Source organism: Artemia sp. Qi Xiang Cuo, chromosome 2, assembly GCF_049724085.1.
Source record: "Artemia sp. Qi Xiang Cuo chromosome 2, ASM4972408v1, whole genome shotgun sequence".
NCBI lineage: Eukaryota > Metazoa > Arthropoda > Branchiopoda > Anostraca > Artemiidae > Artemia > Artemia sp. Qi Xiang Cuo.
Genome location: NC_142795.1, coordinates 92,699,785 through 92,720,348, shown reverse-complemented (window position 1 = coordinate 92,720,348; position 20,564 = coordinate 92,699,785). Strand labels below are relative to the sequence as shown.

Genomic DNA, 20,564 nt, shown 5'->3' with positions numbered 1-20,564 from the left:
ACTATTCGTGTCCAGGTTTTTAAGAGGGTGTTTGTTGTTAAAAAATGCTGAAAATTTTTCTCCAGCATACAAGTAGCAGGCCAAACTATAAATTCTTAAAACAAACGAAAAGATTTAAAGTATTATTTTCTTTTACTCTGAAAAGACTATGTCAATATAAAACGAACAGAAATTAATTAAAAAAAATGTTTCCACAAAATGAGTTTTTCAAAGAAAAGTAAAGAACTCTATTAAACAAAAAATGAGAAAAAATAAAATCAAATAATCTACCAAGCGTAAAACTACCACAAATCAGCTTCGATAAATAAATTAAACCCTAAACGAACAGAAATTACAATAAATAACCGAGTCAAACTCAAAACGAGCAGAAATTAACATAAGTTGGGCTCAAAACCCTTATGCCTTCTCAAGGCCAGAGCATAATTTGCACTTTACTAAAAATAATACAAATGAATGTGCATTTTCAGTTTAATATATATATATATATACTGATATTTAGTAATCAAAATGTTAATATTATTTGATTTATTAAAGTTATAAAAGTAAAAACATTTATATTTTTTTCAGTAAAGTGCAAATTTTGTTCTGGCTCAGTTGCTATTACATTGCTGATATGTCCTTTTGATAACCTGTATACTCATATACTTCTTAAAATTTTCCTCTTGATCCTCTTAGCCTTACAAGTAGTTGCAATAGAAGTAGTAGTTGAAGTATAGTAGTTGCAGCAGTAGTAAATGTAGCAGTGGTAGTAGTATTAGTGGTAGCGTGCATATATTGCCTTTTGGTCACATGATCTTCCCCTTTAAGCATTGTCTGAAAGTTTCAACTTAATACCCAAATCCATTCTTGAGATATGATATTTTGACAATGTTCATACACATAGTATCTTTTGATTTTAATTATCTATTTCAATCTTTAGTAATTCTTTAAATTTACACTGTTAAAAGTGTCCTTAAATAGTTTACTTTTACTGTACCAAAACTCCTACATTGTTTTGTGTTTCAGTACAGCGCTGGTTTTCTATAATTATAACAACACAGGGAAATATCATCAGTTGGTTTATTTGCACTAGTTCTATCGATATACATAAGATTGGCTGTGAAGTAATAATTTTTGTTCGTGTTAAGTTTCAACTTACCTCTTTACTTCCCTAGGAAAAATTGAGTTTTGTTAAATTAATCTGGGCCCGTGTTAATATAAGTTTAATGTAGATAAAACCCTGCAATCTTTTTTTTCTGGATGGGCTTTCGACTTAAAAGAAAAAAAAATACTAGAATACTAGGATACTAGAACACAGCAGACCAGAAATATTCCTTCAAATCAGGAGGGATTTAATATCGATTTCACATCTTTTATACGTTTTTTAAAGTTTTTTTGTATACCCCCCCCCCCCAAAGAGAAACGTACTGGATACAGCCCAGAGGCTTATAAATCAGTTTCTACTTTCCCCCATTCTCTCGTTTTACCCTTAGAACTATCTCTGTATTCATCTCAAGCCCTAATGAGAGTTGATATGTGTGGGTATTAAAAAATGCTCCCTTTGAGGTGTTTCCCTCCCTCCCTAACTAGACGAAATAATTTTAAAGGCTAAAGAAAATTTTACTGTTTTATGTAAATTCCTTCCTGTTTTAAAATTCCAAACATTTGCATATAAGTGCTTTAAACCTCTACAACAGGGTTCTCTGATTGTTTTGTAGTAAGTAGCGAGAAAGATACCTTAAGCGATGCATGTTTATTCGGAGACGGCTTATTCGAACGGAAATTGAAAGTTCTAGGGCCCTATTTGAGTGAACGAAAAGATTGGAGGGAAACTAGCCCCTTTTTTCCTCTAAACCGTCCAATCCAAATTTTGAGATAGCCATTTTGTTCAGCATAGATGAAAAGTCCTCCCTCCACAGCGCCTGGGGAAAGGTCCTTAAGTTATAAAATTTGCCCATTGTTTACGTGTTGTTCTTGTTATTGGAAATTATAGAGGGGGGGGTGTGCTTAGGGTGGGCTTCCATGGGGAGAATTACCCATGGGTGTAATTTCTGAGGGATGTACTTTCTAGGAGATATTTTCACAGGGGGATTTTAAAGAATTCCTATACGAAGCTCTTTTTATTTGTTTTACTTTCTCTTTGCCAGCTCAATTTTGCATGGGGAGATGTTCCGAAGAAATTGTCCAGGGGAAATTTTCAGCGCCTTTGGATTTCCGGGAAAAAAATTTTACGGCAGGAGGGATTTACGGAGCGATCGGAAAAACGATTAGAAATTAAAGTCTTATTCAAATAAAATTACGCTAAGAGAATTTTTCAGGCTGAATCGACGGCAAGAAACTTTACGGAGTGGGGGGGAGGGAGGGGTTCAGAGAGGATAGAATTGCCCGAAAGGAATTTTACATAGGGGGTGTATTTTATGCGGGAGGAACTTTCCAGGGAGGAGTGTCAGGTGAGAGGAGGAAATTTTTCATGCATTGTTAGCCAGATTTACCGGCATTTTTTGAAATAAGATCAGAAAATAATTTAAAAAAACAAATTTTTTCAGTTGAAAGTAAGGAGCAACATTAAAACTTAAAACGAACAGAACCTATTCCGTACACGAAGGGATTGCCCCCCTTCAGTCCCTGGCTCTTTACTTTAAAGGTTGACTGCTTGTCCAAATTTTTTAAGAACAACTCCCGAAAAACAAGGGCCCTTTTATTAGAATAGGAAGCTGCTTTTTTAAAAGTGCTAAAACTTTAGCAAGAAGAGCAAGGTATTGAGGAATGGGGCATCCCCTTCATATACGGAATAATGTCGGTTTGTTTCGAGTTTTTTTGTTGCTCCTTACTTTCAGTTGAAAAAACTTTTATTTTTATTTAATCTTATTTGAAGAGTCCATGGCCACCATGAAAAACTGACTAGAAACACCTAATCACCCGAAGAGACCCGTTTGGCGTGCCATTAATCCTACAGACGTATCTGTATCAAACAGTCTACAGACGTAGACTGTTTTTGCAGATGCCAGGACATTTTGATTGTCACCAACCAATTTAGTGACGGAGCGGATATGCGTCACATTTATGGATGTGCGTAATCTTCCTGGAGAATATTCAAACTGCGTCATTTATTTTTTCTGTCTTTTTTTTTGTTGACCTCCAGACGGCACTGAGTTTTTGCAAATCTTTTCAGTCAAATGCTAAAGTGTAAGACCCATACTTATGAGACGGATAAAAATTTATTTCAATATACGTTTTGTTGTTGTAATATTTTAAGCACATTTTAACAAGATATAAAAATATTGTTTAGCCTATGTAACTTATCCCCGTCGTAATTGGTCAGCTGTGAAATTTCACCAGAAGGAGGGGAGTTGAACGTTAAATTCGGCAATGAGACAAAGCGCAAATTTGGGGCCAAAAAGTAACTAACTGATAGATTAACAAAGCTAATTTGGAGAGAGAGTCCTCTACTTTCGGAAAGGCGCTAATTTACAAGAAAAGTAGGAGGGAATGGGCAAAGTTTTTTCTACAATTTATTTATGAGGTTACAAAGAAGATGTTTTCCAGAATTTACAGGGAGAGGGGCATTTTATCGACTGTTTCAGTTAAAATATTTAGGTCTAAATTTTTCATAATATGCAGGAAGGGGGGGGTCTTTTTTCGATTGTTCAACGAGAATATCGAAAAAGTTCCTCTCCCCACTTGTTATTACCTCCTACGCCCAACGTAAAATCAAAAAGCCCCAAGTCTCTTTGATTTTCTGATAGGAAACTATATTCAGAGTTGTTGGTTTTCAATTCTAAATTTCCACTATTAATATATGCCCACCAAGCATAAAATTAAAATGTGAATTTCATCGTTACATGTTTTTAGGGCAGCCAAGGATGATTTAATTAAATTTTCTCTTTTCTGTCCTAAATTAGCTTTCCGCTCTCCTTTGAAATTTTTATTGGGGGATAATGAGCTTTTTAGAAGCATAGTTAATTCTAGCTAGGCTTATTCTTCTGACCTTTGGAATCCCCCTTGCACTGTCTGCAGGGTCGGATTTATAGCTTTGGCGCTTCTAGGCCCAAGTGTTTTTGCCGCTCTGTATTCATACCATAAGAGGGAGGGTCAATTTTTCTTAGGAAAATTCCCAAAGAATTTTTTGTCAAAAAAAAAGTAAAGAACTCCGTTAAACCAAAAATAAAACAAAATGAGAATCAAATAATCTATCAAGCATACAACTACTACAAACCATTATCAATAAATAAACGAAACCCAAAACAAACAGAAATTGATATAAATCGCAGAGTCAAACTCAAAACGAGCAGAAATTAATATAGTAGGGTTCTAAACCCCACGGTTTCTAAACAGCTAGAATATAATTTCTACTTTAGTGAAAAAATTCGAATGAGTTTACTGAAAAAAAATGCGAATAGTCAGTTTAATATACATAAGCTGATATTTTTTCCTTGAAATATTATTTAATTTTTGATGTCTTAAAGTTATAGAAGTGAAAACATTTAAAACATTTTTTCTCAGTAAAGTACAAGTAAAGTAAAGTAAACTCTCAAGGGCTCAAGATCTTGAGCCGCCCATCGTCAAAACGAGGAAAATTGCATTTTCTTTGGTCAGTATGCAAATCACTATTATATTTCTAGTTTATTTTTTTTTTCTGCTAACACTACGCCTCTCGGCATACCTCTTATAAATTTATCCAAATAACTCCATCGTGATTTCCCGGAATGGAAACGCTGGAAAGCTGTCGAAAACCCTTAACTGTACGTCTGAAATTTCTTCTCCTGTATACACCCCGCCCAAAGCCCCCCAAGTGAGTGAAAATTAAAAAAAGTGTTTTGAAGGAAGTCTGTGTAAAGGGTGCCTGCAGCTGTATTAAATTCAGACGACTTAGTACTGCAATGAATTGTTAGCAAAACTATTTTATGCAGCTCATTATAAAAAAGTATAAATTCTCAAGGCCAGAACAAAAAAGCATAAATGTTTTTACTTTTATAACTTTAATAAATCAAATAATATTAACATTTTGATTATTAAATATCAGTATATGTATATTAAACTGACAATGCATATTCATTTGTATTTTCTTCAGTAAAGTGCAAATTATGTTCTGACCTTGGGAAGGCATAGGGGGTTTGAGCCCAACTTATGTCAATTTCTGCTCGTTTTGAGTTTGAGTCGGTTATTTATTGTAATTTCTGTTCGTTTTGGGTTTCATTTATTTGTCGATGCTGATTTGTGGTAGTTTCACGCTTGGTAGATTATTTGATTTTATTTTTTGTTTAATGGAGTTCGTTACTTTTCTTTGAAAAATTGATTTTGTGGAAAAACTTTTTTTTAATTAATTAGTGTTCGTTTTATATTGACATAGTCTTTTCAGGGAAAAGAAAATAATAATCTAAATCTATTCGTTTTTTTAAGAATTTATAGTTTGGCCTGCTATTTGTATGCTGGAGAAAAGTTTTCGGCAATTTTTAACAACATACACCCTTTTAAAAATCTGGACACAAATAGTAGTGTTTAATTTAGTTTCATACCTTCTCTAGTTGACCTGAAATGGAAAACTTGATTCTATTCGCAAAAAAATCTACTTACTTTGATTGCTTGGATACACTTACGCTATTTTGATTTGGTTAAATTTTAAGAGTAGAAGGAGCCTCGAAAGTTTGAACATAATACCCTCAGTCGTTCTTGGGATACTGCTGAGAGGCCTTATTGGGAATTAGCATTAACACAGTGCATTTTGATTTAATATTAAGACAACCTTTAGTTTTTAAACATAATGGGCCAATAGGAGGATGGGCGTGGGATGGGTATTAGTTGCCCTACAATCACTTTCGACTATTAAAAAGGGCATCGGCCCTTTCTAATTTCAATCAGATGAGCCCTTTTCGAAGTTCCTACGACAACTCCTTCGGTAGGAAGTGCTCTGGTCTAAAAAAAAACTCCAACAAAATATAATACATTATACCCACATAGATCTTTACTATAAAAATGTCAAGCCTTCCAATCACTTTTGACTATGAAAAAGCGCACTAGGCATTCAATTTCCAATCGAATGAGTCCTTTTTGAGTTTACACGATAACGTTTTTTATAAACACCTTATCTGCCCTCAGGGCATACATTACAACCCTTACCCCAAGGGCTGTTAGGGTTGTTAGTAGAATGTATCTATGGAATTTGCTTGCAGGTATAGGAATTACCATGCTATTTGCTTGCCTTATGTTCCTTGGCGTCTTTCCAGAGCATGTACCTATGGAATTGCATAAGAATATGCTCAAAAGTGTAATAGATATGAACCGTACAAGAAAACCCACGCCTGAGGCACTACAGTATCACATGGACATTGCAAAAAAGCTGGCAAGGTATAAAGTGGCCAAGCATGTTTTGAAACTATAGTCAATGGTGTATAAGATAATCAGACTGTTTTTTTTGTGTTATTGATATGAATTGCACATGAATGTGCAGCATAGCTTCACGTGGACATTTTTTTAAAATAAAAGCTGGCAATCTATAAACTGGTCCAACATGATTTGAGAGTATAGTCGAAATTATGTAACTCAACCAGACTGTAATTTGAGGCAACATCCGTTTTTTAGGGGTCCAATCATAGACATCGGAGGTTGTTCAATACATGATAACTCGACTGGTGATTGGTTATAAATAAAAGTTACCAAATTTCTTAATTTATTTCCAAATAAAATCATTTTACCATTCCTCCAGTAAATTCAAAGTTCAGGGGCATAGTCCCCTCCCCCCCGCAATACAAACCCTACCAAATGATGACTAGAGTCGCTAGAAAACATAAAGTACACTTTTTTTATATTATGTAAATAAAATAACTCCACCTCTGCTCTGTTTACTAGCTTAATTCTTTAGAAATAGTTATTTCCTTCAAAATATTTCTTTTCATATTATCAAGAATAGAGTTCCGCTCTAAAAGCATCTGTGTCTAATCCTGTTAGCAAGAGTGACAATTTCCAAACAACCTTTTACATGTGTATTATCTGAAATTATTAATACCACATGTTTAAAGATAGCGGTAATGGTTTCCTTGACAAATAGATTCTTTTTATAGTCAAATTAAACGTGAGTAAAGCCTTTGAAATGCGAAGCATAAGTGATGTTTGAACAATGTTGTCAATTTAAAATGGGGTCTAGCGTTATGGTATACTAAAAAAAAAATGATATTAAAATCTTTAATTAAATAATACTACACTAAATTAAGAATTGACTTTAGGGGGCAATTTATATCATGGGAAGATGTTTTTGAAATCCCCCGTCCCCCCACAAATTGAAAATGTTCCAGAATTTTAGGTGTGTGTTGTCTGAAACCAATGATTTGGGATGGGTGGATTGCTATTTTTGACTTTTCTGAGCTGGATTTCTTAGCCTTTCATAGGTGTGTTTTGTCTGAAACTTATGATTTGGGATGTGTGGGTTTCTATTTTCTACTTATCGGAGCTGTATTTCATAGCCCATCATAGGCTTGTTTTCTCATAAAATTAGAATTTGGGATGTGCAATTTTCGTTTTGAAGTTTTTAGAGCTAGAATTCTTAATCCCTAATAGGTGTTTGTTATCTGAAACCTAAATTTAGGGATGAATTATTTGATATTTCAGGCTTTTCTGAGCTAAGGTTTCTTAGTATTTCGTTGGTGTGTGTTGTCTGAAACCTATGATTTGGGATGGCTGGTTTCTATTTTTGACTTTTCTGAGCTAGATTTCTTAACCTTTCATAGGTGTGTGTTGTCAGAAAATTATGATTTGGGATGTGTAGTTTGCTATTTCAGGCTTTTCTGAGCTATTTCAGGCTTTTCATAGCCAGATTTCTTAGTATTTCGTAGGTGTGTGTTGTCTGAAACCTATGATTTGGGATGTGTGGGATGCTATTTTTGACTTTTCTGAGCTGGATTTCTTAGCCTTTCATAGGTGTGTGTTGTCCGAAACCTATGATTTGGGATGGCTGGTTTCTATTTCTGACTTTTCTGAGCTAGATTTCTTAACCTTTCATAGGTGTGTGTTATCAGAAAATTATGATTTGGGGTGTGTAGTTTGCTATTTCCAACTTTTCATAGCCTGATTTCTTAGTATTTCGTAGGTGTGTGTTGTCTGAAACTTATGATTTGGGATATGTAAATTACTATTTCGGGCTTTTCTGAGCTAGATTTTTTAGTATTTCGTAGATGTGTGTTGTCTGAAACCAATGATTTGGGATTTGTAGGTTGCTATTTTGACTTTTTTGAGCTAGGTTTCTTAGCCTTTCATAGGTGTGTGTTGTCAGAAACCTATGATTTGGGATGGCTGGTTTCTATTTTTGACTTTTCTGAGCTAGATTTCTTAACCTTTCATAGGTGTGTGTTGTCAGAAAATTATGATTTGGGGTGTGTAGTTTGCTATTTCAGGCTTTTCATAGTCAGGTTTCTTAGTCTTTCATAGGTGTTTGTTGTCTGAAACTTATGATTTGGGATATGTAAATTACTATTTCGGCTTTTTCAAAGCTGGATTTCTTAGTCTTTCGTTGGTGTGTGTTGTCTGAAACCTATGATTTGGGATGTGTGGGTTGCTACTTTTGACTTTTCTGAGCTGGATTTCTTAGCCTTTCATAGGTGTGTGTTGTCTGAAACCTATCATTTGGGATGAGTGGTTTGACTTTTCTGAGCTAGATTTCTTAGCCCATCATAGGTGTGTTTTGTCAGAAAATTAGGATTTGGGATGTGCAATTTGCTTTTTGAAGTTTTCAGAGCTAGGATTCATAGTCCCTAATAGGTGTTTGTTATCTGAAACCTATAGTTTGGGATGAATAGTTTGCTATTTCAGGCTTTTCTGAGCTAAGGTTTCTTAGTATTTCGTAGATGTGTGTTGTCTGAATATTATGATTTGAGATGTGTAATTTACTATTTCGATTTTTCAGAGTCTGATTTTTTATGCTATCGTTGTCTTTCGGGGCCTTTAACCTTTGATGTAATACATTGAAATGTATCGTTAATTCATTGAGACGATTTAGTTAAAAGTCGGAAGGTGATTTGTGTTATATAAAAATTCTGGGTGTTGGGGGGTGTGTTGAGAGTTTCTTCCAATCATTTCTGTTGATAAAAGAACATCATTTTCGTGTTTTGTCAGAAACTTTGGGTTTGGGATGGGTGGTTTTCTATTTTTGACTTTTCTGAGCTAGATTTCTTAACCTTTCATAGGTGTGTGTTGTCAGAAAATTATGATTTGGGTTGTGTAGTTTGCTATTTCCGACTTTTCATAGCCAGATTTCTTAGTTTTTCGTAGGTGTGTGTTGTCTGAAACTTATGATTTGGGATGGTTAATTTGTTATTTCCGGCTTTTATTAGCTAGGTTTCTTAGTCTTTCGTAGGTATGTATTGTCTGAAACCTATAAAAATAAACTATTTCCGTAAAATCTGAGCTAATAAGGGTTTTTGACCTTAAACTCTAGTTTTTTGTAAGAAAATTATGGAAAATACAATTCTCTGGTTCAAATTTGAAACTTAAGTCCAGTGATGAATCGAAAAATAAACTATTTCCGTAAAATCTGAGTTAATAGGGGTTTTTGACCGTAAACTGTAGTTTTTTTTTGTTTTGTTTTTGTAAGAAAATTATGGAAAATACAATTCTCTGGTTCAAATGTGAAACTTAAGTCCAGTTATGGATCGAAAAATAAACTGTTTCTGTAAAATCTGAGCTAATAAGGGTTTTTTGACCGTAAACTCTAGTTTTTTGTAAGAAAATTATGGAAAATACAATTGTCTGGTTCAAATGTGAAACTTAATTCTATTTTAGGATAGAAAAATTAAACTTTGTCCTTAAAATCTTTTCTGATAATGGTTTTTGGCCGTAAACTCTATTTTCTTTTAAGAAAATTTTGTAAAATACAATTCTCTGACTCAAATGTGAAACTTAAGTCCAGTTTTGGACACTCATAATGATGAGGACTAATGGTTCTAATTCAATATTTTTTTTCATAAAGACAAACTATTTTTTTTAAAACCTTGAAATTATTCAACTTTATTTTTTTTATTGTACGTATCTTAAAATGACAAAATATGCTTACGGCTCTAACAATTGAACTCTATGATTGGTCAGAGACACGATTTGGCTTTCCCACGGGTATTCTATGTCTGGTTACCGACACTAACTAGTCTATTGCAAGTATTAAATCAGTATTTTTTACGCAGTGGAACGATAAACGCATAAGTCATATCTTTTTTTTAAAAAAAGTGAAGATGGAACATTTTAATAAAATGTGTTCACATAACAAGGTTATTGTAGCATTGAATGCCGACAAGGAGAAGTATTTAAACTATGAAACAAGTACAAGTGGTAGCACTATTGGAAATGTATGCATCCATTGTCATGACAGTAAGGAATTAAATTTCTTTGGAATACCGAGAAAATTCAACTCTTATGTTGGTGGTTATGCGAGATTGAGATCTCCAGAGATGATTGCACTCAAAGAGAATGCCAACATAAAAATAATTGTTGATGATAGAGGACAACGCCTTGCTACTCTTGCATGTAACACAGTACCTACTAATACATCCAATCGTCACCTGTCGGGTATTAGCATTCAACGGAAGATCAATAAAAGAAAGGCCTACTCTTCTACTAATATCGTAAACCATAGAAACTAGAGTTTACGGTCAAAAACCCTTATTAGCTCAGATTTTACGGAAATAGTTTTATTTTTCGATCCAAAAATAGACTTAAGTTTCACATTTGAACCAGAGAATTGTATTTTCCATTATTGTCTTACACAAAACTAGATTTTACGGTCAAAAAACCCTTATTAGCTCAGATTTTACAGAAATAGTTTATTTTTCGATCCATAACTGGACTTAAGTTTCACATTTGGACAAGAGAATTGTATTTTCCATAATTTTCTTACAAAAAAAAACTAGAGTTTACAGTCAAAAACCCTTATTAGCTCAGATTTTATAGAAATAGTTTATTTTTCGATCCGTAACTGGGCTTAAGTTTCTCCTATGAGTCAACGAAAGGTATTTTCCATAATTTTCTTACACAAAACTAGAGTTTGCGATCAAAAACCCTTATTTGCTCAGATTTTACGGAAATAGTTTATTTTTATTGGTTTCAGACAACACATACCTACGAAAGACTAAAAAACCTAGCTAATAAAAGCCGGAAATAGCAAATTAACCATCCCAAATCATAAGTTTCAGACAACACACACCTACGAAATACTAAGAAATCTGACTATGAAAAGTCGGAAATAGCAAACTACACACCCCAAATCATAATTTTCTGACAACAAACACCTACGAAATACTAAGAAACCTTAGCCCAGAAAAGCCTGAAATAGCAAACTATTCATCCCAAACTATAGGTTTCAGATAACAAACACCTATTAGGGACTATGAATCCTAGCTCTGAAAACTCCAAAAAGCAAATTGCACATCCCAAATCCTAATTTTCTGACAACACACACCTATGATAGGCTAAGAAATCTAGCTCAGATTAGTCAAAAATAGAAACCAGCCATCCCAAATCATAGGTTTCAGACAACACACACCTATGAAATGCTAAGAAATCCAGCTCTGATTAGTCAAAAATAGCAACCCACACATCCCAAATCATAGGTTTCAGACAACACACACCAACGAAACACTAAGAAATCTAACTCAGAGAAGCCCGAAATAGTAATTTACATATCCCAAATCATAAGTTTCAGACAACACACACCTACGAAATACTAAGAAATCTGGTTATGAAAAGTCGGAAATAGCAAATTACACACCTCAAATCATAAGTTTCAGACAACACGCACCCATGAAATACTAAGAAACCTTAGCTCAGAAAAGCCTGAAATATCAAACTACTCATCCCAAACTATAGGTTTCAGACAACAAACACCTATTAGGGACTATAAATCCTAGCTCTGAAAATTTCAAAAACCAAATTACACATCCCAAATCATAATTTTCTGACAACACACTCCTATGATGGGCTAAGAAATCTAGCTCAGATAAGTCAAAAATAGCAACCCACACATCCCAAATCATAGGTTTCAGACAACACACACCAACGAAAGACTAAGAAATCCAGCTCAGCAAAGTCAAGAATAGCAAACCCACACATCCCAAATAATAGGTTTCAGACAACACAAATCAACGAAAGACTAAGAAATCTATCTTAGCAAAGCCTGAAATAGTAATTTACATGTCTCAAATCATAGGTTTCAGACAACACACACCTACTAAATACTAAAAAATCTGACTATGAAAAGTCAGAAATAGCAAATTACACACCCCAAATCATAATTTTCTGACAACACACACCTATGAAAGGTTAAGAAATCTAGCTCAGAAAAGTCAAAAATAGAAACCAGCCATCCCAAATCATAGGTTTCAGACAACACACACCTATGAAAGGCTAAGAAATCCAGCTCAAAAAAGTCAAAAATAGCAACCCACACATCCCAAATCATAGGTTTCAGACAACACACACCTACGAAATACTAAGAAATCTGGCTATGAAAAATCGGAAATAGCAAATTACACATCTCAAATCAGAGGATTCAGTCAACACACACCTACGAAATACTAAGAAACCTTAGCTCAGAAAAGCCTGAAATAGCAAACTATTCATCCCAAACTTTAGTTTTCAGATAACAAACACCTATGAGGGACTATGGATCCTAGCTCTGAAAATTCCAAAAAGCAAACTACACATCCCAAATCATAATTTTCTGACAACACACACCTATGAAAGGCTAAGAAATCTAGCTCAGAAAAGTCAAAAATAGCAAACCCTCCATCCCAAATCATAATTTTCTGACAACACACACCTATGAAAGGTTAAGAAATGTAGCTCAGAAAAGTCAAAAATAGAAACCAGCCATCCCAAATCATAGGTTTCAGACAACACACACCTATGAATGGCTAAGAAATCTAGCTCAGGAAAGTCAAAAATAGCAAACCACCCATCCCAAATCATAGGTTTCAGACAACACACACCTATGAAAGGTTAAGAAATTCAGCTCAGAAAAGTCAAAAATAGCAATCCACCCATCCCAAATCATAGGTTTCAGACAACACACACCTGAAATTTTGGAAAATTTTGAGTTTTGGGGGAAGGGGGATTTCAAAAACATCTTCCCATAACATAATTTGTCCTCTAAAGTTGATTCTGATGTTTGTAGCGCTCTATGTCTTAGCGCTTTAGAAGTATTTAAAAAAGGTTCTACAGTAAAATTCTGGAACATTTTCAATTTGTGGGGGGACGGGGGATTTCAAAAACATCTTCCCATGATATAAATTGCCCCCTAAAGTCAATTCTGAATTTAGTGTAGTATTCTTTAATTAACGATTTTAATATCAATTTTTAGTATACCATAACGCTAGACCCCATTTTAAATTGACAACATTGTTCAAATATCACTCACGCATCGCATTTCAAAGGCTTTACTCACGTTTAATTTGACCATTAAAAGAATCTATTTGTCAAGGAAACCGTTACCGCTAACCTTAAACATGTGGTATTAATAATTTCAGATAATACACATGTAAAAGGTTGTTTGGAGATTGTCACTCTTGCTAACAGAATTAGACACAGATGCTTAGAAAGGAAACTCTATTCTTGATAATAGGAAAAGTAATATTTTGAAGGAAATAACTATTTTTAAAGAATTAAGCTCGTAAACAGAGCAGGGGTGGAGGGATTGTATTTTCATAATAGAAAAAAAAGCGTACTTTATGTTTTCTAGCGACTATAGTCATCATATTGTAGGGTTTGTATTGCTGGGGGGAGGGGACTATGCCCCTGAAATTTGAATTTACTGGAGGAATGGTAAAATGATTTTATTTGGAAATAAATTAAGAAATTTAGTACCTTTTATTTTTAACCAATCACAAGTCGAGTTATCGTATATTAAGGAACCTCCGCTGTCTCAGATTGAGCCCCTGAGAAATAAATGGTGCCTAAAAACTCGTATGTTTGATATACATAATTTCGAAAATACTGTCAAATACTATTGGACATTTGTAGATATCTCAAGCTTTTTTTTCTTTTTTTTTAAATTTCAACGTGAAACTCATCAACACATACTTGTTCAATTTACATAAATTCCAAAAAAGCAGTCTGGTTGTCTTGTATAACATTGACTATAGTTTCATAACGTGCTTGACAACTTTATACCTTACCAACTTTTTGGTTATGTTCACGTGATACCGTAGTGCCTCATGCGTGGGTTTTCTTGTACGGTTCATATCTGTTACACTTTTGAGCATATTTTTATGCAATTCCATGGGTACATGCTCTGGAAAGACGCCAAGGAACATAAGGCAAGCAAATAGCATGGTAATTCCTATACCTGCAAGCAAATTCCATAGATACACTCTACTGTTGTTGTCATCCTCCAAGACCTAATTTCCAGAACTCTCAACTACGTTAGACAAAATGGCTAAGTCAAAATTTTGATTGGATGTGTTTGGGGAAATGGTGGGCGTGAGAGGGGTGTTAGTTGATCTGCAATCACTTTCAACTATTAAAAAAGGCTCTAGCCCTTTCAATTTCCAATCAAATGAGCCCTTTTGAAGTTTCTACGACCACACTTTCAATAAAAATATTATATGCCCCCAGGGCATAACTTACAAACCTTGCCCTGTGGGCTGGGGGGTGGGGTTGTCATCCTCAAAGAAATAATTTTCGGAACTTTCTACTACGTTGAACAAAATGGCTATCTGAAAATTTTGATTGGATATGTTCTGAGGAATTGTTGGCTAATGGTGGGCGTTAGTCGCTCTCCAATAACTTTCAACTATTAAAAAAGGCTCTAGCCCTTTCAATTTCCAATCAAATGAGCTATTTTGAAGTTTCTACGACCACACTGTCAATAAAAACCTTATATGCCCCCAGGGCATAACTTCCAACCCTTGCCCTGAGGGCTGGGGGGTGGGGTTGTCATCCTCAAAGAAATAATTTTCGGAACTTTCTACTACGTTGAACAAAATGGCTATCCGAAAATTTTGATTGGATATGTTCTGAGGAATGGCGGGCGTGAGTGGGGTCTAATTACCATCCAATAACTTTTGACTATTAAAAAGGGCATTAGCTCTTTGATTTTCCAAACGAATAAGCCCCCTTTAAAGCTTTTACGACAACTTTAACCATAAAAACCATATATGTCTCCAGGGCATAACTCACAACCTTTGCCCTGGGGGCTCACGGGGGTTTGTTATCCTTAAATACATAATTTTCTAGAACTTTCAAGTACGTTAAACAAAATGGCTGTCTCTAATCTTTGATTTAATATTATGGGGAAATGTTGGGCTTGAGAGGGGGGTTAATTACTCTCCACTCACTTTCGATTATTAAAAGGGCAATTTCAATTTCCAATCAAATGAAGCCTTTTGAAATTTCTACAACTTTCTATATAACCCTTATATGCCCCAAGGGCATAATTTACAACCCTTGCTCTGAGGGGGTTATCATCCTAAAAGACTTAATTTGCAAAACTTTCAACTACGTTGTACAAAATAGATGTCTCAAAATGTTGATTGGATGTGTTTGGGAAAAAGGTGGGCGTAAGAGGGGGGTCAGTTACCCTTCAATCACTTTCGACTATTAAAAACGGCACTAGCCCTTTTATTTTCCAATTGAGTAAGCCCTTTTTGAGTTTCTACAACATCGCTTTCTATAAAAACCTCATATGACCCCAGGGCATAACTTAAAACCCTTGCCCTGAGGGCTGTGGGGGGAGGGGTTGTAATCCTTAAAGACCTAATTTACAAGACTTTCAACTACGTTGAATAAAATTGCTATCTAAAATTTTTTGATTGGATGTGTTTGGGGAAAAGGGGGGCGTGAGAGATGGGGTTAGTTGCCCTCAAATCTACTTTCAACTTTTAAAAAGGGCACTAGGCCTTTGAAATTCCAATCGAATGAGCTTTTTTCAAGTTTCTACGACAAAGATTTCAATACAAACCTTATATGCCCCCAGGGCACAACTTATAACCCTTGCCCTGAAGACTGAGGGGAGTGTCCAGGTCAAAGGTATAATTTCTTGAACTTTAAACTGCGTGGAACAAAATGGCTAACTCAAAATTTTTATTTGGGTGTGTTTGGGGAAATGGTGGGCGTGGAAGGGGTGTTAGTTGCCCTCGAATCACTTTCGTCTATTAAAAAGGGCACTAGCCATTTCAATTTCCAATCGAATGAGCCCTTTTTGAATTTTCTACGACATAAAGTTCTATAAAAACCTTATATGCCTCCAGGGCATAACTTACAACCCTTGCCCTGAGGGCTGTAAGGGGGGGGGTGTCATTCTCAAAGACCTAATTTCCAGAACTTAAAACTACGTTGAATAAAATGGCTATCTCAAAATTTTGATGTGATGTGTTGGGGGAAAGGTACGCGTGAGAGGGGGGTTGGTTGCCCTCCAATCAATTTTGACTATTAAAGAGGGCACTATTCCTTTGAATTTCCAATCGAATGAGCCTTTTTTGAAGTTTCTGCGACAACTCTTTTTATAAAAACCATATTTGCCCCCAGGGCATAACATACAACCCTTGCCCTGAGGGTTGTGGGGGAGTGTCCTCCTCAAAAGCATAATTTCTATTTGGAAATCAACTACGCGGAACAAAATGGCTATCTCCCGATGTTTTTCGGGAAATGGCGGGCGTTGCCTTCCAATCATTTTCGACTATTAAAAAAGGCACAAGCCACTACAATTTCCAATTGAATGAGCCCTTTTCAAAGTTTCTACGACAACTTATTCGATAGGAAGTGCCCTGGTCTAAAGGAAAAAAATATAATAAAGAATACATTGTTCCAACATCGTTCTTATAAGCCCCCAGGGCTTAACTAGGTATTTGACCCTTGCCCTGAGGGTTGTGGGGGAGAGTCCTCCTTAAAAACATATTTTCTATCTGGAGATCAACTACGCTGAACAAATGGCTATCTCAAAATTTTGATTGGATTTGTTTGGGGAAATGGTGGGCGTGGAAGGGGTGTTAGTTGTCTTCCAATCACTTTCGACTATTAAAAAGGGCACACGTCACTTCAATTTCCAATAGAATGAGCCCTTTTCGAAGTTTCTACGACAAATCCTTTCGACTATTAAAAAGGGCACAAGCCACTCTAATTTCCTATTGAATGAGCCCTTTGCGAAGTTTCTACGACAACTTCTTCGATACAAAGTGCCCTGGTCTGAAGGATTATGCCAACATCGTTCTTATATGCCATAAGGGCAAAGCTTAAAACCCTTGCCCTGAGGGCTGTGGGGGAGTATCCTCAAAATTATATTTTCTATCTGGAAATCAACTAAGCTGAACAAAATGGCTATCTCAATATTTTGATTGGATGTGTTTGGGGGAATGAAGGGCGCGCGGGGGGGGGGCGTGTTGCCCTCCAATCGCTTTCGACTATTAAAAAGGGCACTAGCTGTTCCAATTTCCCATCGAATGAGCCCTTTTCCAAGTTTCTACGACAACTCCTTCGATGTGCCAACATCGTTCCTTACTTAGGCAGCGCTATTGTGCTGCCTATGATTACTAGCCTCTCTTATTACTCCTCTCTTGCCTGACATATCTGTTCTAGTTTTTTGGCCTACCGAATATGTAATGATAATTGTATTCCCTTTAATTGGTCTGAATCATATAAGATAAATAATTTTGCTGAGTCTCTGTTTGCGGGGTTCTCTTCAGAGTTGGTCAAATAATCGTAAAGTAAGGAAAGTAAACTGAAACACTTTTAGGAATGGTATAAGCTGGTGTTTTAGATTTAGTTACAGTGTGTCCTTCTGAGGGGGCCGACCACGATACTAGTTACCAAAACTTAAATTGGATAAAGAGTCATTGAAGCCTACACAACTGGACTGTTTGATCAAAGTTCGTTAGAAATAACTACTAATATTTGAATTGTTTACACACTAGATTTTAACCAAAAAGCATCCTTGGAAACCAGTCGGCCAAAAAAAGGAAAGAAAAAAAAAATTCTGACGGCATGTCTCCCGACATGCTGAGACGTCTTTAGTGTTACGGATTCAGAAAAAAACCATATTTGGAACTTGCGTCATTCCTCGGGGAGCAGTTTCTAATCGCCCCATTTATCTGACGCTTCTTTTAGCGTAAAACCTCTTTATAGTAATCCTCTCAGTTGAATACAAAAACTTACACAAGTCGGACTTAAATATTGCTCAGGGAAATATTTTTTTTCGTTTTCTGACTTTTTGAAGTATTAATAAGGTAAGACTTCCCATGATTACTATATATAACTTAGCCACACGATAAAAGTTTTTATTGGTAAGAAGAGGGTCTCAGGGCAATTTCTAGTCAAAGGGGTATTAGCCTAAAATTGGGGCTACTGAAAAGGAAAACTTGTTAAGAAAACATTTCTCACTTCATAATATAGAGAAACTTCCCCCAAGGAAACTTCCTCCATGGAAAGATCCCCCCGTATCCCCCTCCTCCGATCCCCACCAGAAAACAATCCCTCCTGAAATCGTTTGTATACTTCCTATTAACCAATACTATATGTAAACAATGGGCAAAGTTCGATTGTTAACCCTTTTTTCAAAAAAAAGGCAAATTTTCTCAGGCGCGTAACTTTTGATGGGTATGACTAAAGTTGATGAAGCATATGTACTTGAAATCAGCATAATAATCTGATTCTTTTGATGTATCTACTGGTATCAAAACTCCGTTCTTTAAAGTTTCAGTTACTATTGAGCCGGGTCGCTCCTTACCTACAGTTCGTTACCACGAACTGTTTGATAGTATTGTTTAATTTAATTTTATACCTCCTCAAGTCGACTTGAAAAGTATAACTTAGTACCATTCCCAAAAAATTCTATATATTCTCTTTGACAATCTCGATGCACTTAAACTCTTTTGATTTTTTAAATTTCAAAGTGCAGAATTAGTAATAGTAGCATTCCTGAAAGTTTCATATACGCCCAGTCGTTCTCGAGATAATGCTGAGGTGTCTTATTGGCAACCATATACACAGTACTATTTGATTTAGTTTTACAACAAAATTTAGTTTTAAAGCACAATGAGACAATTGTATAACTGTGGGGGGTTGACAGACCCACTATATCCCTAAAGACCTAGTTACTGGACCGTTTAACTATGTTGCACAAAATGACTGTCTCAAAATTTTGATTGGATGTTTATGGAAAATGAATGGGCTTTGTAGGAGGCCTGCTTCCCCTCCAGTCACTTTTGACTCTTAAAAAGGGCACTAGAACTTTTAATTTCCAATCGAATCAACTTCTTTAAAAGTTTCAATGATATTACTAGCTATTATAGAGCGATGCTGCCTGATGATATTACTTACATGCCCTATTAAAAACCTGCATGAATATATTTTTTTTTTGTTCAATTTGAACTCCCTCTAAACATTCCCTAAAAGCTTCGCCTTAATACCCTTGGCGTCATTAGTAACAGAAACTGTAGTGGTAGTATTAATAGCATTCACGTAGTGCCTTCTGGCTATTCCAAAATCTACCACAACTTACCCTTAAATCTCAAACTCAATAATGTAAGCCGTTCTTAAGATATTGCTTTGTCACCTTTTTAAAAAAACTACATTTCCATAGTTCGTTTTGATTTAATGAAACATCTGCCTAAATGTTCCTGAAAAACTTTACCTTAATACCATTATCTTGCGTAGTAGCAATAGTAGTAGTAGCATTGGTAGCCATGGGCGTCGTTTGGGAGGGGCAAGGGGGGTAGTTGCCCCTCCAATAAAATGGAGAACAAATTATTATATAGCCCATGCTCCTTGAATATTAGGATATGGACCCCTCTTGCCCCCCCCCCAATGAAAATACTTTAGATTCGCCCCTGTTGGTAGCAGTAAGCGTCTAGCACCTATGGTTTCTGCAACGTCCTATTAAACACATGCTGAAAGTTTCAACTTAATGCCATAACTTAATGCAAAGTGTGTTTCGGTTTCGTTCCATGCAATTTCAATACTTCCCAAAATTTTTCGCCTTAATGCCCTTAGCTTTAGTAGCAGCAGTAGTAGTACCAGCAATATAGTAGTAGCAGTAGAATCAACAGTAGTAGCCTTAGTGGCTTTTGTGGCAGTAGTAGTTGAAGAAGTAGTAATAATAGTAGCGGTAGTTGTAGTACGAGTAGAACCAGTAGCATTAGGATGTAAATATCATTTTTTTGGTTTGTTCAACATCTCCCACAAGAAGCTCTGTTACTTTCCACTTCCCACACCAAACACACTGTTCCGAAGATTTTGTTGATACACCCTTTTGACAGACATTCCTTAAAATTCGTTGATATTATTACCTTCATTTCCTTAGGCATAGTTGTAATAGTTGTCAGGGTAGTAGAATTGGTAGTACTAATAGTAGTAATGAACGAAATAGCAATAGTACTAATAACAGCAGTAGTGTTAACAAATTGCCTTTTGATTAGTTAAACATCCCTCTCATCAAGTACTGAGAATTTCAACTTAATACAATTAGCCATTGCTATGACATCCGATATGTCCTTTTGATAACCTGTGTTTTCACATACTGCTTAAAATTTTTATCTCAATGCTCATGGTCTTAGAAGTAGTTGCAATAGAAGTAGTAGTTGAAGTATAGTAGTTGCAGCAGTAGTAAATGTAGCAGTGGT

At 35.5% G+C, this 20,564-nt stretch overlaps 1 protein-coding gene across 3 annotated transcripts in view; it reads left to right on the top strand.

Annotated features, from left to right (window-relative positions):
- The window catches only part of LOC148955813 (uncharacterized), an 88,710-nt gene that overhangs the window by 23,781 nt on the left and 44,365 nt on the right, over positions 1-20,564 (top strand). The window contains exon 1 of one of the 3 annotated variants that reach the window (XM_089104412.1): positions 3,178-3,222. The exons of 1 other annotated variant lie outside the window; for it this stretch is intronic. The gene's annotated coding sequence lies outside the window, so the exon portion shown is untranslated. Of the gene's footprint in view, positions 1-3,177; positions 3,223-18,088; positions 18,171-20,564 lie in introns of those variants that run through there. One more of the 3 variants, XM_089104406.1, reaches the window with a different exon arrangement.